The sequence below is a fragment of the Camelus dromedarius genome, chromosome 2 (genome assembly GCF_036321535.1).
Source record: "Camelus dromedarius isolate mCamDro1 chromosome 2, mCamDro1.pat, whole genome shotgun sequence".
Taxonomy (NCBI): domain Eukaryota; kingdom Metazoa; phylum Chordata; class Mammalia; order Artiodactyla; family Camelidae; genus Camelus; species Camelus dromedarius.
In genome coordinates this window covers 71,447,680-71,459,610 of record NC_087437.1, presented here as the reverse complement: position 1 = coordinate 71,459,610, position 11,931 = coordinate 71,447,680, and the positions used below count along the sequence as shown (strand labels likewise).

Sequence of the window (11,931 nt, the reverse complement as noted above, 5' to 3'; positions counted from 1 at the left end):
CTTCCGTCCAGCACGTTTCAAATTCTGGTATCACGTGACTGCCTCAAACCTTTAAGCCTGGGATTTTACCGGCGGGCCCCAAGGGGACGGAACTCCATCGCCATTTCCGGTCCCTAGATCTTGGCGTGTACGTCACTTCCTTAGCAATGCACTTTAACCCATTGCACCCACGCGTTCTGCATTGCTCTTTACAACATAATCTTTGTGAACGTATTTGTTTTTTTCCTAAAATCTAATCGCAAGGAAATTAATGTTCAAACAATCCGCAAAAATACAGGCCCCCACGATGCAGCGAGCCCGGCTGGGGAGCACAGGGCGGAGCTCGATGTCACGTGACTGTCTAGGCCCGCCCCCCTCTGCAGCTGAAGACTTCCCCTCCCGCTGTGACAGAGCCTCTGGGTCTGTGATCGGTACAGTTTCTGCATCTCGCGCCCCGGCAGGTGAGCGGCGACCGGTAACCGGCGGCTAGTGGGGATGGAAGAGGTGGGAGGAGGAAGAGAAGGGAGAGTGTGAACGTTGGCCTCTGCTGTCCGAGGTTTCCTCCCCGCTGTCATCCTGCACTGGCGAGGAGCTCATTTCTTCAGTTCTCTTGACCTGCTCCCCACTGTGGTCGCCCCTACAACCTAGGGATTTGAGATGTACACCTTTTCTGGGGTTGGGGGTGAGTGCGGCCATTATGGCTTCCTATTCGGAGTCTTTGGGGCTTCGGATAGTGGGCTTGGTTTCAGGCATTCCTTGTGGTCTGCAGTAGCCTCCTGGTCTCAATTCCCAAAGCCCATTCTTTGATGAAGGCCTTGCACGGTCTTTACCTTCAGCCTAGGGCTGGGGAGCGGGGAGATAGGAAAAACCCTGGAGGCAGAGGCGTCTCCTGTGAGACAGGCTTGGGAGAGAATGTCACTGATGTGGCCCTCACTGCGGAGTCATTGTAAAGCTTGCTTCCGAATGTGCATTCTCAGTAATTCTGAGTTTTTATCTGACATCCCTACGAGAGGCGTTTTATAGATGTTCATAAGCTTTGGATGGAACTGGAAGGATATAAGGGAGCCTTTTATCTTTCTCTTACCTGATTTTATGGTGCAGGAAGGGAGAGGACAGTTAAAAGAATAAAGATACACTAGGTTCAAAATAGGCGATATTGGTAATGCGACAGTCTCGTTTGAATGGGGAGGTGCTGAAAGATGGTATTGCGATGTCACGATCTGCCGGAGACCCAGGCTACCTTACGAAAAGTGACTTCCCTGAAAGGGAAGTGATTCTTCAGAAATTAATTGGGCTGGAAAAATAGTTAAACCAAATGTATTTGACGGTAAACTTAAAGGTAAGGAGGTTAAGTCGAGATATTGTTGACTTCATATTTTTGGCCTTTGACATCCTCTTTTGCCGTTTCTCCCTAAAATCCTACTTAATTGCCACTCTCAATCAATTCCTTGACCAGTGGTAAATTTATATTAAGTAGCATTTGTATCCCTCCTTAGCTTTCCCCATTTGTAAACCTCCAGGTGACCTGTTCAGATTTTGATGAAAAGTATTTTGTGAAAACATAGAAATTATGTTGTTCAGGTTTTTGCCCAATCCAGTGTGCTCCCATTTCATAGGTAATATAGTAACCAGTGTTTTGACCCCAAACAATGTGCTTTAGGGAAGAGTGTTTTTCTGTTTGAGGTTAAACTCTTTTATTTATACTGCAAACTCTGAAAGTCCCTTGGTTCTTTTAAATTGGAAGTCCTTACAGAAATTACAAATTTTATTTTTAAAATTTAAGTTATACTTTTTCTTGGTCTGAAAAATCGTATTCTTAGATTAGCCTTGTAGTTTTCTAGCCAGTGTGATTGAAAGAATCCATTAAAAAGACAGCCGAAAAATGAGGAAATTGGAATCATTATCTTTGGTGGGTGTGATTTTTGTTGTTCTGTATCTTCCAAATTCTCTACAATAGACTGTTCTTATTAAGGGGAAATTAAAATTCTAGAGTAAGAGCAATTTAACAAAATATTTTATAATAAGTTCAAAATAGAAAAAACTAGCCTATGGATACTCCTTACTAGAAAATATAATCTTTGAGGTCTTTCTTGCTTTCCTAATAGAGAAGACTACTATTTATAATTTATTATTTTAGTATTTTATACATATGACTTATATTGGACAATAGCACTAATCTATTGATATATCTATGTATCCATGCCTACTACCAATATAAATATAGTTTTATCCCTTAATTTATTCCAGTATGAGGTTCCCTGATCTCTGGAGGAGAGAAGAACATAAGCAGTGTTACCTTATTGCTCAGGTGACATTCCACCAATAAGAGGAATTCTTTAAGTGTCCTTGAAATCCAAACCAGTCCTTTCTGGGTGAGACTAAAATGGGATAGAGAAAAACCAGCTAAAAAGGATGGAGTACTAGAGGGGAAAATATCAATATGAAAGAGGATGAATGAGTTTGCAGTTTTACTTCACAATTTCCCTTATTTTAGAGAACTTACAAAAGCAATAATTTAACCACTGATGGAATTTGGAAGATTGGCAGTGGGAATTTATGACTAAATTACTACTAAAGTTGAATTTGAAAAAGAGCTTTGACATTATACACAATTTGCACACACAAACAAGTGATTTGAAGCTCAGAAGCCATTTCTGAGGCTAGCTTTATCAGTTTATGAGTATTACATGTAGAAATCTTAACATTCATTAGGGAATTGTGCTGTATTCCATCATTAAGTGACACACAAATGTTTCTGTGTTAGGGTCTCTGACACCTCTTATGTGCTTATTCTTAGGTTTTTTCTCTGTCACTGCCTTTATAGATTATGGCCACCACCAAGAATGCTTTCTTCCATTGTGCACACAACTAGCTACTCAGTCCTGTAGACTATTACACAATATTTTCTGTTTCTCTATTTTCACTTCTGGCAGATTGTATTTAATTACTATTTGCTGGGCTGTTCCTTAGTAAACTATAAAGCTCCTAGCAATTCAAGGACAGTGTCTTTACTGTTACATCTTTAACACCACAATTCTGAAGTACCTGGTAGGCACTCAATAAATTATTGAATGAATGTTTGACAATTGGGCAGGGAGATTAAACTACTTTTAAAAAATTCTACTGACCAACTTATTTTCATAACATGTATGTTCATATACATGTTTGCAGCATGTTTGGATAATATGGAAGGGAAGAAAAGAGGAATGAGTTGTATTTAATGAAAAATGTGGCTCTGAATAGGCTACACGTGATATAGCACTAGACTAAAAGTCAGAAGACCATCATTTAGCACTGCCACTTTAACTACCTGCTCTTTTAAGTAAAGTTGGGGTTGACGGTTTAGGATTTGATACTGAGGAACCTTCCTGTCAAGGATATTGTGATTGCAAGTGAAATAAACCCTAGATAATCCCTATGAAAGTATTTTAAATACTTAGTGTTATTTAAATGTAAAGCAACATATTGCAGACTTTAAGAGTAGATTTCATAATCCTGTAAACCTGGGTTCAAGTTCTGGTTTTACCACTTATTTAAGTTGTGTGACCTTGGACAATTTACTTAATCTAAAATATTTCCTTAAGTTTAAGTCTATTCCATAGGTACTATTAAATTAGATTATGAATGCAGAGGGCCTAGTACATACAACGTACATGTAAAAAATTAACTTTACTGATATTTAATTTGATTTTATATATTGAATTTCTAAAGGAGACTTTTAGATAATCCTATAAAGTTGAGCAACAAGTTTGGTGTATGCAGAATGGGGTAGAATTTGAAATGAGGCTGTTAGAAAAAAAAACAGCAAGAAAAATATACCTTCTAGTAAAGATTCTAAAACAGATTTATTAATAGGTGCCGAGAATACCAACATAAAGCCTATTATCTTGGTAACTGCAGTGACTTAATATTTCCTATATAAAGATTTTCCAAATCTTATGATCGTTAATATGTTGAATCAATTTAAGGGGGTATTCTATTTCTAATTAATATTCCTGTATACAGTGGACTATAAAAATATATTAAAATTGTACTGAGTAGGTACAATGTATAGTAGGGACTTTTGAGTTTATGCTCATGTTTAAAATTTTTGCCTTTTATTTTAAATATTTTTATATCTTATTTTTTCCTCATTTGGAGTAGATGTAGGAATATAGAGAACACAGCAGAGATGTGAACTAGAGTAAAATTTTTCCTTTCCTAGATTGATGATTCACAACAATTAGTGGTTTTGTAATGGAAAATATCAGTAAATTAAACAGTAACTGAAGTATAACTATCATGAGTTTATTTTTCACCTTACCCTGAAAAAAAAGATTACTCATTTGTTCTAAGGAAAAATTTTATTAAGAGATTATTGAATATTCTCTTTAATGTTGTTTTTGATTGTAATGAAATAAATTGTGATCAGCAACCATGTTTTCCATTTAATTTCTTTCTTAGAGACTTTAAAAGTTTATTTTCTTTTTTCCTGTTGTGGACTGAAAGTGACTGGTTTTTATAAGTGTATTCTTTTATGTATATATAGTATGTACATAATATATATGTAGTAAAGACAGCTGAAATAAATATATATTTTCATAGTAATAAATGTTTGTTTTTACTTCAAACTATTAAAGCCATCTTTAAAATTACTCACTACTGTGAATAAAATTATTTAATGATTATTTGAAACTCCTCTTTATATTTGTTCATAGTTAGCTCTGTTTAATAAATTTCACAACTGCAATTAGGTTTTAAAAATTGATGATATTTCATAGATATTTTCAGATTTAAGTTATGTTTTTTTGCTTGCTTTTTTTTGGTGTCACTCTTATGGCTAGCTACTACAATAAAAATTTCAGTTTTGAATCTTAATGCTATCTGTTGAAACTATTGTTCTTTTGTTGATAAACCTTTTAAAAGTTACATCAACAACATGCTATGTTTTATTTTCTGAAAAATAATTAAACTCACTTCATTGAAAATAAAATGGTTAATGCATACAAATGATACAAAAACTATATATGTAGAAATAATTGTATATGCATATTGAAAAGATGAACAGAAATGCATGAAAATAAGGAATTATCTCTAGATTAGGAAATTAAAGAAAGATTTAAAATTTATTACTATACTTTCTATATATTTGAGTTCCTACAATCACTAGTCGTTGCTTGGGCAGGAAAAATTTTATTTGATGTGGAGAATTAAGGCATTTAAATAATGATTTCTTCTTAATTACTTGGATGTCTTAAGTGAAAAATTTTGTGTGTGTCTTAATTGAAGTATAGTGGATTTACAATGTTGTGTTAGTGTCTAGTATATAGTAAAGTGATTCAGTTATACATATATATACGTATTACTTTTCATATTCTTTTCCATTATGGTTTATTACAGGATATTGAATTTAATTTACTGTGCTGTACAGTAGGACCTTGTGTATCTGTTGTATATATAGTAGTTTGTATCTGCTAATCCCGAACTCCTAATTTATTCCTCCCCTGACCCCTTTCCCCTTTGGTAACCATAAATTGTTTTTCTATGTCTGTCAATCTGTTTGTGTTTCATAAATAAGCTCATTTGTGTCATATTTTAGATTCCACATATAAGTGATATCATATGGTATTTGTGTTTCTGACTTATTAAGTGGAAAATTTTGACTTATCCAGATAATTGAAAAAGTTATTTAATTTTATAAGTGCAGATTTATTTTTAGGCCTATGTCAGTGCAGCAGAATTTTAAAAAGCAGAAGTAAATCCCAGCATATAAAGGAATTTAATACATGGTAAAGTGATACATATTTTAATCCCATGGGAAAAAAGGCACATCTATAATAAATATAACTGATGCAACTTGTCTGTCTAGAAGAAAATTAAATTGAGCCAGTACTTTGCAGCATATGCAGAAACCAATTTCAGATGGATTAAAAGCCTAAATATTTTAAACAATAAAAATATTAACTCCTAAAATTTTTCTACATACACACTCTAGACGTAGTAATGACCTTTTAAGCTGACATAGGAAATCTAAAAGTCGTAAAAGTAAACTTAGATATATGAAACTACATAGAAATGAAGAATTTTTCAATGGCAAAAATAAAGGACAAAAAACAGAATAAAAAATATTTGAAATATGTATAACAGATATGGAGTTAACATTTGTAAGAACTATTACATATTAAGGAAAAGTGCACACAGTAGAAAAATGGGTAAAACATGACCAGAACTTCAAGAAGAGATATCCAAACATTCCACAAACTTATGAAAAGATGTATAACTCCGCTAGTAATCAATATACTAACAATGAAATATTCTTTTCTGATTAGCAAAAATTAAGCTAGTGGAGATGTAAATTGTTAGTTTTTTAGTATACAGTCAGGCAATATCTGTTAATACTGAAAAAACATATTGTATCCAGCAATCCCACTCTGTTGGACTCTTTCCTTAGAAATAAAAACACTAGTAAGTAAGTGTTCACATAAATGTTGATTGCAGCATTGTTTGTAGTAGCAAAAACCTGGGAACAAAAGGAATGCCTGTCAATAGGGGTATTGATATGTAACTTATTGCACAGGCATATTATAGAATGTTTTTGAAGTCAGTTAAAAGTAGGAGTTAAATCGATGCTAGTGAATCAAAAGGATTTCCAAATAAAAGAATTTCCATCACTTATCTTAAGTGAGAAAGGCAGAGTTTAGAGAAATGTATAGAATGAGATCCCATTTTTGTAAAACAGTTGAAAAACACCATGAGTTTTGTATATGCCTGTATGATTGTCAACATTGGAAGGAGGAAATAAGCAAAAGAGAAAAAGAAAAAAGACAGGGGTGTCCACAGTAATGTGTGCGTGTAAAACTACATGTTTATGCCAATCTGTACAAGACAAATTACAGGAAAGACTAGTCATCAAAATGTTTAGTGGTTATCTCAGTTCATGGATGGGCATTTCAGGTAATTTTTATTTTCTTAACCGTTTTCTATATTATGAGTTTTTATTTTTACAATGAACATGTAGTAGTGTTTCTCTAATTAGAAAAAAAAACCAATACTACCTTTTTAAAAAGAAAAGATCTGATAGGTCAAAGAAGGAATTAACAAAAGGAAAAGTTCCATTTGAAATGGCTAGAAATGGCAATTGTCTGGAATTTTTTTGTTTTGATTCCTTAGGTATCTGAGGGGAAACTGTATAAATTACCCCAATAATTCCGTAAATTCTCCTTATTTTTGTGTATGTGATAACCCAATAAGAAATCATCACTAAAAATGTACAGGAAAGTGATAGGCATTACCAGATAGGGTTACAAATTGTATCTCTGGTGTGAGTATTAAGTCCTCCAGAAGTGCTTTCTGTCTGAGAGTTATAGAGCATATTGTGCAAGTGGAGTCTGTCACCTGACTTCTCATGATAGTCAGTACAAGGAAAAGCTCACATTTGAGTTTGGTTAATAAAAAAATCAGATACAAGAGTAACTCTCCTTAAGAAAGCGTCAAATAAGAATGCCTTTGAAGAACCAAAGTTTAAAGTATTTGTAGTTATTTAATACTTGATTTCAGTCCTTTTAAGAATCTGAAGTTAATATATCAGTCAAAGCCAAAATAGAAAATGGCAGGTGCTGTAGAGTGACATTTGTTGGATGTTTAAAGCATCTGTATTTGTTTTCTTATGTTGATTTTTTTGTTTTCCCCTTTTCCTTACCAATTTTATTAACTTAATTATATGAATATGTTCTTTATTATAAACTGTACAAATTTTTTTCTTCCAGTTTTTTTGAGATATAATTGACATACAGCATTGTATAAGTTTAAGGTGTAGGGCATAATGATTTGACATACATACATTATAGAATGAGTACCACAATAAATTTAGCGACATCCATTGTCTCATTTGGTACAAATTAACAAAATTTTAAAAAAACGTTTGTTTCATTGTGATGAGAACTCTTAGGATTTACTCTCTTAACAACATGCATGTATAATATTCAGCAGTGTTAATTATATTTATCATGTTATACATTATATCCCTAGTACTTATTTATATTATAACTGGAAGTTTCTATGTTTTGACCACCTTCATCCAGTTACCCCTCCCCCTGCTCTCCTACCTCTGGTAAGCACAAATCTAATCTCTTTTTATATGAATTTATTTGTTTTTGAAGTATAATTGACCTACAACAAATACTAATTTAGTTCCTGCTACACAACATACTGATTCAATATTTCTGTACATTTCAAAATAATCACAAGTCTAGTTATGTCACCCTGCAAAGATACTACATACTTATTGACTATATTCCCCACACTGTACATTTTATACCTATGACTGATTTCTTCTGCAACTAGAAGTTTGTACCTCTTAATCTCTCCCACCTATTTCTTTCCTCCCCCAGTCCCCTTCACTCTGGCAACCACCTGTTTGTCCTCTCTATTTATGACTCTGTTTCTGTTTGGTGATGTTTGATCATTTGTTTTGTTTTTTAGATTCTACCTATATGTGAAATCATATAGTATTTGTCTTTCTCTGTCTAACTTATTTCACTAATACCCTCTGGGTCATCCACGTTGTTGCAAATGGCAAGATTTCGTTCTTTTTTATGTCTTGAGTAATACTCCATTTTATGCCTACACCACATTATCTTTATTCATTCATCTATTGGTAGACACTTAGGGTGCTTCCTTATGTTAGCAATTGTAAATAATACTGCAGTAAACACAGTGGGGTTCATGTATCTTTTCTAATTAGTGATTTTGTTTTCTTCAAATAAATACACAAGAGTGGAATTACTGGATCATATGGTAGTTCTATTTTTAATTTTTTGAGGAATGTACAAATTCTTTTTGAAAAAAGTTTGAGTATATGTAAATAAAAAGTAATTTTAGAGAAGCAACATAGCAAGCACAGAGGTTAGGGGTGTAGGCACTGGAGTCAGACTGTCTGGCTCAAATCCTGGCTCTGCTACTTCCTAGCAGTGTGACTTCGGGGAAGTTCCTTTTATCTTTCTGTATTACGTTTTTCTCACCTTTAAAATAAGGATATTAAGAGTATATTTATTTCATTAAGTGTTGTCAGTATTAAATGAATAAGTGATTAGAGGAATAACTGGTACATAATAAAAACTATATAAATATTTAGTTACTATGTTCTTTGCTCAGTTAATTATATAATTTATCACTTGGCTTAATTGTTTTAGCACTCATTGAATCACTCAGTATTTTCTTTTTTTTTTTTTTTTTTTTTTGCTTTACAATTTTCAAGCTTCACACACATGATTTCATATAATCCTATAATAACCTTTGTTTTTCTCCTACCCCTATGTTGCCCCTCCCCCTTTTCTCTTCTCCACTGACAACCGCTAGTTTATTCTCTATATCTGTGAGTCTGCATCTGTTTTGTTTTATTCACTAGTTTGTTTTTTTTTTAGATTCTGCATATAAGTGATTTATTATAGTATTTGTCTTTCTCTGTCCGACTTATGTCACTTAGCTTAATGCCCTCCAAGTCCATCCATATTGCTGCATATGGCAAAATTTCATTCCTTTTATGGCTTTGTAGTATTCCATTTTGTGTGTGTGTGTGTGTGTGTGTGTGTGTATCACATCTTCTTTATCCATTCATCTGTTGATGGACACCTAGATTGCTTCCATACCTTGGCCATTGTAAATAATGCTGCTATGAACATTGGGGTGCATGTATCTTTCAGATTAGTGGGGTTTTTTTTTCCAGCTATATACCCAGGAGTGGAATTGCTGAGTATATAGTAGTTCTTTTTTTTTTTTTTTTTTGAGAAACCTCCATACTGTTTTCCACACTGGCTGTATCAGTTTATATTTCCACTAACTGTACAAGGTACCCTTTTCTCCACATCCTCTCCAGCATTTATTACTTGCAGACTTTTTACTGATAGCCTTTCTGACAGGTGTGAGGTGACATATCACTGTGGTTTTTTTGGGTGGGGTGGGGTGGGAGCTAATTAGGTTTGTTTGTATATTTATCTAATGGAGGTGCTTGAAATTGAACCCAGGACCTCCAGCATGCTAAATATGCATTCTACCACTGAGCTATACCTTTCCCCCCTGACTGTGGTTTTGATTTGTATTTCCCTGATGATTAGTGACAATGAGCATCTTTTCATGTGCCTATTGGCCATCTGCATTTTCTCTTTGGAAAGATTCACTTCTGCCCATTTTTTTAACTGGGTTTTTTTTTTTTTAATTTCTAATTAAGTTGAATGGATAATACCTGTACAAACATAGTAAAAATTATGTATTCATTCATGTGTATGTTTTTTCCCTCTCTCCATCCTTACTCTTTTTTCCCCATATATTTGTTCACAAAAGTAGCATTTCTTCATGTCATTCTAGACCTTACATTTTTCGCTTAACAGTGTTACCTTGGAGATTTTTCCACATTGATATGGTTAAAGATACCTTATTCTTTTTTAATAATAGTCTAATATTCAATAGTACTAATATACCATCATCATCATATGTAACATTTATTGAGAGTTTACTACTGTTTCAGACACTTTTCTTAATACTTTATTTAAATTAATTCATAGAAGGATCACAATAACTTTATGAGATAGGTTTTTTTTATCCTTATTTAACAAATGAGACAATTTAGGCATGGCATGTTTAAATGCCCAACAGTTACACACAGTTCATGAGTAACAGGACTTTGGATTTGAACCCACAGAGTCTCTTTCCACAGATAACTATCTTAATACCTCTGAATGTGTGTGTGTATATATACATATATTCTCTCATACTGCCACGAGTTATTTAACTATGTAGTCTCCATTTAACTGTGAAGTATGTAAGTTAATGGACATTCCAATCTTTTACTATAAGAAACAGTGCTGTAATAGATATTTTGTTAATAGGACATGTTGTATACATAAAGTAAATTTCTAGAAATGAAACAGCTGGATCCAAAGGATTTTGTACATTTTGAATTTTGGTGCCAAATTATTCTCCAATTTAGTGATACCCTGAAGGTCAGATTTGTCCTCAGTATTTAGCAAAAATCTGCCATTTATCTTAAGTCTTTGGTAAGCTGAATAGCTGAATGCCTATAACATTTCTTTCATCCCTAGATTATGTGTTATCTGCTATCATGTAATATCATAGTTTACCATCATATCTAATCATTGAAACAGGTCAGTATAAGAATAAGTTTGACAAATGTCATGACTTTTTGTTACTTTCAAATAACGGTAAGCAGTCTAGATATAACTCAAAGTACTCTTTATGTGATTCATGCATTGAAATTCTTATCAATTGAAGTTTGAATGTAAATTATTGGAGGAGTGAAATGCTACAATTGTTAATAATTGTGGAAATCGCTGATTTTAATGTACCAAAACAATTATGTTAGAACTTTCAAATAGTAAATAAGGAATCAGATTGCCAACTAATATGAACATTGAGAATTTGATAGCTAGTCAAATGTAGGAATAACTATCTTTTCATGTGAAAAATGGGTTGTCACTCCATGAGTCCTAGTCTTAGGTAATGCAGAATTAGGCAGTGAGGGGCTTTACTAGAGCTACAACATGCACAAATTATTTTGAATATAACATACTTCTGTTCAGTTTTCTCTATTTTTTCACTGTTTCAAGAAAGGGAAAAATATCTCTTATTAATCCAAAGAACAGGCTAATTGATACCAAAGTCTTCAATGTGATCCAAAGCAAACACTTAAAATGCAGAATGCTCAAGTCCCAACTTGGTACACCTACAGTGCTTGAATGCAGATTTATAGTACCTGCTATTGTTCAGTGGTGTGTATGTGTGTATTTTAAATATGATCGCATCCTCATGCAAAGATACTGTTGGATAAGGAGAGTGGGGGAGGTCCCTATGAATAGGAAAAGACAAACGGACTGTTAATTCTTTATCATGAGTTATTTCTGCCTCAGATAAGAGTGGTATGAAACAACAGACAATAACTATTTCTCTACCTTCACCTTC

The 11,931-nt window shown here is 33.5% G+C and overlaps 1 protein-coding gene across 2 annotated transcripts in view; it reads left to right on the top strand.

Annotated features, from left to right (window-relative positions):
• Window positions 1-313: 313 nt before the first annotated feature.
• ATP6V1A (ATPase H+ transporting V1 subunit A) overlaps window positions 314-11,931 on the top strand; it is a 53,003-nt gene continuing 41,385 nt past the window's right edge. The window contains exon 1 of one of the 2 annotated variants that reach the window (XM_010985041.3): window positions 314-440. The gene's annotated coding sequence lies outside the window, so the exon portion shown is untranslated. The remainder of the gene's footprint in view (window positions 441-11,931) is intronic. The other variant, XM_064495180.1, reaches the window with a different exon arrangement.